Source organism: Rattus norvegicus, chromosome 3, assembly GCF_036323735.1.
Source record: "Rattus norvegicus strain BN/NHsdMcwi chromosome 3, GRCr8, whole genome shotgun sequence".
NCBI classification, from domain to species: domain Eukaryota; kingdom Metazoa; phylum Chordata; class Mammalia; order Rodentia; family Muridae; genus Rattus; species Rattus norvegicus.
In genome coordinates this window covers 95,090,274-95,096,902 of record NC_086021.1, presented here as the reverse complement: position 1 = coordinate 95,096,902, position 6,629 = coordinate 95,090,274, and positions in this window count along the sequence as shown.

The following is a 6,629-nucleotide window of genomic DNA, read 5'->3' as shown; positions in this document are numbered from 1 at the left end:
TTTTCAGAACCAGAGAGAGGTTCCAAAGAAATTACAATAACACACTGTCAAAAGAAATTAGAATAACACCCTGTTCCAGGAAATGAGCTAACCACAGAGAGGGAAGGGCCCTTAATAGTTAGTTGCCTATCTGAGTACCAAAGATATCTCACCATTGAGGAACGTAAGGGTCAATGTGTGTCATCAAGGACCAACTTGCTCTGTTGCCAAAGGCTGTCGTCCTCCACAAGTGTATAAAAAGTGTGTCCTTTTGTTACTCAGGGTTGCCTTTATCCCAATTACAGGGACACGCCAGCATGCTGGATCATTAAACCTCTTACTTGATTGAATTGCTCTCTGTCTCCATGTTTTTGTGGGTGAGACCTCCCATATATAGGACTCATCAGGTCCTACATCATAACAACATGATCAGTTTGTTTGTTTGTTTAATTATTTATTTATTGAGATGAGGTTTCTCTGCCTAAGCCTGCCTATCCTGGACTTCTCTCTATAGAACAGGTTGGCCTTGAACTCACAAAGGTCCCATTGCCTCTGCCACCCAAGTACAGAAAATAAAGGCATGTCTTTAATTCTGCCTTTTACACTAATTGATTTATATCTTTAATTTCTACGTTTTTTTTTCTGGAGCTGGGGACTGAATCTAGGGCCTTGCACTTGCTAAGCAAGTGCTCTACCACTGAGCTGAATCCCCAACTAATATCTTTAATTTCTAATACATTATTAGTGTTTTATTATTTGCATCTGTCTTATCTATGACTTAGCATCTCTTTTTGCATAACATAAGATAATCTTTTAAAAAACACAATTTGCGGTCTTCCTGGTTGCTGCCGCTGCAGAGAGCCCCTGAACAGCACCCCACGAGCAAACCTGAGCCTCGGGACCACAGGTAAGACCAAATTTTCTGCTGCAAGAAAGCTGCCTGGTGAGCTTGGGACACACGGAAGCAGAATTTCTCTAGAACCGGGCACGTTCTGTGTATACCGGAAGTCCCACACCCGCGGATCCCGGCCCGCAGCAGCTCTCTGCTCCCAGACCCGGTGAGAGAGAGACCCAACCGCCTGGTCAGGTGGGCACTCCTGAGGCTGCAGAGCGGAAGAGACCACCAACACTGCTCACCCCTGCCCACATCCCTGGCCCAAGAGGAAACTGTATAAGGCCTCTGGGCTCCCGTGGGGGAGGGCCCAGGAGCGGCAGGACCCCTGCCACAGACACCGCCGGACCCTGAAGGAAACAGACCGGATAAACAGTTCTCTGCACCCAAATCCCGTGGGAGGGAGAGCTAAACCTTCAGAGAGGCAGACAGGCCTGGGAAACCAGAAGAGAGTGCTCCCTGCACACACATCTCGGACGCCAGAGGAAAAAGCCAAAGACCATCTGGAACCCTGGTGCACTGAAGCTCCCGGAAGAGGCGGCACAGGTCTTCCTGGTTGCTGCCGCTGCAGAGAGCCCCTGGGCAGCACCCCACGAGCGAACTTGAGCCTCGGGACCACAGGTAAGACCAAATTTTCTGCTGCAAGAAAGCTGCCTGGTGAGCTTGGGACACACGGAAGCAGAATTTCTCTAGAACCGGGCACGTTCTGTGTTTACCGGAAGTCCCACACCCGCGGATCCCGGCCCGCAGCAGCTCTCTGCTCCCAGACCCGGTGAGAGAGAGACCCAACCGCCTGGTCAGGTGGGCACTCCTGAGGCTGCAGAGCGGAAGAGACCACCAACACTGCTCACCCCTGCCCACATCCCTGGCCCAAGAGGAAACTGTATAAGGCCTCTGGGCTCCCGTGGGGGAGGGCCCAGGAGCGGCAGGACCCCTGCCACAGACACCGCCGGACCCTGAAGGAAACAGACCGGATAAACAGTTCTCTGCACCCAAATCCCGTGGGAGGGAGAGCTAAACCTTCAGAGAGGCAGACAGGCCTGGGAAACCAGAAGAGACTGCTCCCTGCACACACATCTCGGACGCCAGAGGAAAAAGCCAAAGACCATCTGGAACCCTGGTGCACTGAAGCTCCCGGAAGGGGCGGCACAGGTCTTCCTGGTTGCTGCCGCTGCAGAGAGCCCCTGAACAGCACCCCACGAGCAAACCTGAGCCTCGGGACCACAGGTAAGACCAAATTTTCTGCTGCAAGAAAGCTGCCTGGTGAACTCAAGACACAGGCCCACAGGAACAGCTGAAGACCTGTAGAGAGGAAAAACTACACGCCCGAAAGCAGAACACTCTGTCCCCATAACTGACTGAAAGAGAGGAAAACAGGTATACAGCACTCCTGACACACAGGCTTATAAGACAGTCTAGCCACTGTCAGAAATAGCAGAACAAAGTAACACTAGAGATAATCTGATGGCGAGAGGCAAGCGCAGGAACCCAAGCAACAGAAACCAAGACTACATGCCATCATCGGAGCCCAATTCTCCCACCAAAACAAACATGGAATATCCAAACACACCAGAAAAGCAAGATCTAGTTTCAAAATCATATTTGATCATGATGCTGGAGGACTTCAGGAAAGACCTGAACACACTTAGGGAAGCACAGGAAAACATTAATAAACAAGTAAAAGCCTACAGAGAGGAATCGGAAAAATCCCTGAAAGAATTCCAGGAAAACACAATCAAACAGTTGAAGGAATTAAAAATGGAAATAGAAGCAATCAAGAAAGAACACATGGAAACAACCCTGGATATAGAAAACCAAAAGAAGAGACAAGGAGCTGTAGATACAAGCTTCACCAACAGAATACAAGAGATGGAAGAGAGAATCTCAGGAGCAGAAGATTCCATAGAAATCATTGACTCAACTGTCAAAGATAATGTAAAGCGGAAAAAGCTACTGGTCCAAAACATACAGGAAATCCAGGACTCAATGAGAAGATCAAACCTAAGGATAATAGGTATAGAAGAGAGTGAAGACTCCCAGCTCAAAGGACCAGTAAATATCTTCAACAAAATCATAGAAGAAAACTTCCCTAACCTAAAAAAAGAGATACCCATAGACATACAGGAAGCCTACAGAACTCCAAATAGATTGGACCAGAAAAGAAACACCTCCCGTCACATAATTGTCAAAACACCAAACGCACAAAATAAAGAAAGAATATTAAAAGCAGTAAGGGAAAAAGGTCAAGTAACATATAAAGGGAGACCTATCAGAATCACACCAGACTTCTCGCCAGAAACTATGAAGGCCAGAAGATCCTGGACTGATGTTATACAGACCCTAAGAGAACACAAATGCCAGCCCAGATTACTGTATCCAGCAAAACTCTCAATTAACATTGATGGAGAAACCAAGATATTCCATGACAAAACCAAATTTACACAATATCTTTCTACAAATCCAGCACTACAAAGGATAATAAATGGTAAAGCCCAACATAAGGAGGCAAGCTATACCCTAGAAGAAGCAAGAAACTAATCGTCTTGGCAACAAAACAAAGAGAATGAAAGCACACAAACATAACCTCACATCAAATATGAATATAACGGGAAGCAATAATCACTATTCCTTAATATCTCTCAATATCAATGGCCTCAACTCCCCAATAAAAAGACATAGATTAACAAACTGGATACGCAACGAGGACCCTGCATTCTGCTGCCTACAGGAAACACACCTCAGAGACAAAGACAGACACTACCTCAGAGTGAAAGGCTGGAAAACAACTTTCCAAGCAAATGGTCAGAAGAAGCAAGCTGGAGTAGCCATTCTAATATCAAATAAAATCAATTTCCAACTAAAAGTCATCAAAAAAGATAAGGAAGGACACTTCATATTCATCAAAGGAAAAATCAACCAAGATGAACTCTCAATCCTAAATATCTATGCCCCAAATACAAGGGCACCTACATATGTAAAAGAAACCTTACTAAAGCTCAAAACACACATTGCACCTCACACAATAATAGTGGGAGATTTCAACACCCCACTCTCATCAATGGACAGATCAGGGAAACAGAAATTAAACAGTGATGTAGACAGACTAAGAGAAGTCATGAGCCAAATGGACTTAACGGATATTTATAGAACATTCTATCCTAAAGCAAAAGGATATACCTTCTTCTCAGCTCCTCATGGTACTTTCTCCAAAATTGACCATATAATTGGTCAAAAAACGGGCCTCAACAGGTACAGAAAGATAGAAATAATCCCATGCGTGCTATCGGACCACCACGGCCTAAAACTGGTCTTCAATAACAATAAGGGAAGAATGCCCACATATACGTGGAAATTGAACAATGCTCTACTCAATGATAACCTGGTCAAGGAAGAAATAAAGAAAGAAATTAAAAACTTTTTAGAATTTAATGAAAATGAAGATACAACATACTCAAACTTATGGGACACAATGAAAGCTGTGCTAAGAGGAAAACTCATAGCGCTGAGTGCCTGCAGAAAGAAACAGGAAAGAGCATATGTCAGCAGCTTGACAGCACACCTAAAAGCTCTAGAACAAAAAGAAGCAAATACACCCAGGAGGAGTAGAAGGCAGGAAATAATCAAACTCAGAGCTGAAATCAACCAAGTAGAAACAAAAAGGACCATAGAAAGAATCAACAGAACCAAAAGTTGGTTCTTTGAGAAAATCAACAAGATAGATAAACCCTTAGCCAGACTAACGAGAGGACACAGAGAGTGTGTCCAAATTAACAAAATCAGAAATGAAAAGGGAGACATAACTACAGATTCGGAGGAAATTCAAAAAATCATCAGATCTTACTATAAAAACCTATATTCAACAAAATTTGAAAATCTTCAGGAAATGGACAATTTCCTAGACAGATACCAGGTATCGAAGTTAAATCAGGAACAGATAAACCAGTTAAACAACCCCATAACTCCTAAGGAAATAGAAGCAGTCATTAAAGGTCTCCCAACCAAAAAGAGCCCAGGTCCAGACGGGTTTAGTGCAGAATTCTATCAAACCTTCATAGAAGACCTCATACCAATATTATCCAAACTATTCCACAAAATTGAAACAGATGGAGCCCTACCGAATTCCTTCTACGAAGCCACAATTACTCTTATACCTAAACCACACAAAGACACAACAAAGAAAGAGAACTTCAGACCAATTTCCCTTATGAATATCGACGCAAAAATACTCAATAAAATTCTGGCAAACCGAATTCAAGAGCACATCAAAACAATCATCCACCATGATCAAGTAGGCTTCATCCCAGGCATGCAGGGATGGTTTAATATACGGAAAACCATCAACGTGATCCATTATATAAACAAACTGAAAGAACAGAACCACATGATCATTTCATTAGATGCTGAGAAAGCATTTGACAAAATTCAACACCCCTTCATGATAAAAGTCCTGGAAAGAATAGGAATTCAAGGCCCATACCTAAACATAGTAAAAGCCATATACAGCAAACCAGTTGCTAACATTAAACTAAATGGAGAGAAACTTGAAGCAATCCCACTAAAATCAGGGACTAGACAAGGCTGCCCACTCTCTCCCTACTTATTCAATATAGTTCTTGAAGTTCTAGCCAGAGCAATCAGACAACAAAAGGAGATCAAAGGGATACAGATCGGAAAAGAAGAGGTCAAAATATCACTATTTGCAGATGACATGATAGTATATTTAAGTGATCCCAAAAGTTCCACCAGAGAACTACTAAAGCTGATAAACAACTTCAGCAAAGTGGCTGGGTATAAAATTAACTCAAATAAATCAGTTGCCTTCCTCTATACAAAAGAGAAACAAGCCGAGAAAGAAATTAGGGAAACGACACCCTTCATAATAGACCCAAATAATATAAAGTACCTCGGTGTGACTCAAACCAAGCAAGTAAAAGATCTGTACAATAAGAACTTCAAGACACTGAGGAAAGAAATTGAAGAAGACCTCAGAAGATGGAAAGATCTCCCATGCTCATGGATTGGCAGGATTAATATGGTAAAAATGGCCATTTTACCAAAAGCAATCTACAGATTCAGTGCAATCCCCATCAAAATACCAATCCAATTCTTCAAAGAGTTAGACAGAACAATTTGCAAATTCATCTGGAATAACAAAAAACCCAGGATAGCTAAAGCTATCCTCAACAATAAAAGGACTTCAGGGGGAATCACTATCCCTGAACTCAAGCAGTATTACAGAGCAATAGTGATAAAAACTGCATGGTATTGGTACAGAGACAGACAGATAGACCAATGGAATAGAATTGAAGACCCAGAAATGAACCCACACACCTATGGTCACTTGATTTTTGACAAAGGAGCCAAAACCATCCAATGGAAAAAAGATAGTATTTTCAGCAAATGGTGCTGGTTCAACTGGAGGGCAACATGTAGAAGAATGCAGATCGATCCATGCTTATCACCCTGTACAAAGCTTAAGTCCAAGTGGATCAAGGACCTCCACATCAAACCAGACACACTCAAACTAATAGAAGAAAAACTAGGGAAGCATCTGGAACACATGGGCACTGGAAAAAATTTCCTGAACAAAACACCAATGGCTTATGCTCTAAGATCAAGAATCGACAAATGGGATCTCATAAAACTGCAAAGCTTCTGTAAGGCAAAGGACACTGTGGTTAGGACAAAACGGCAACCAACAGATTGGGAAAAGATCTTTACCAATCCTACAACAGATAGAGGCCTTATTTCCAAAATA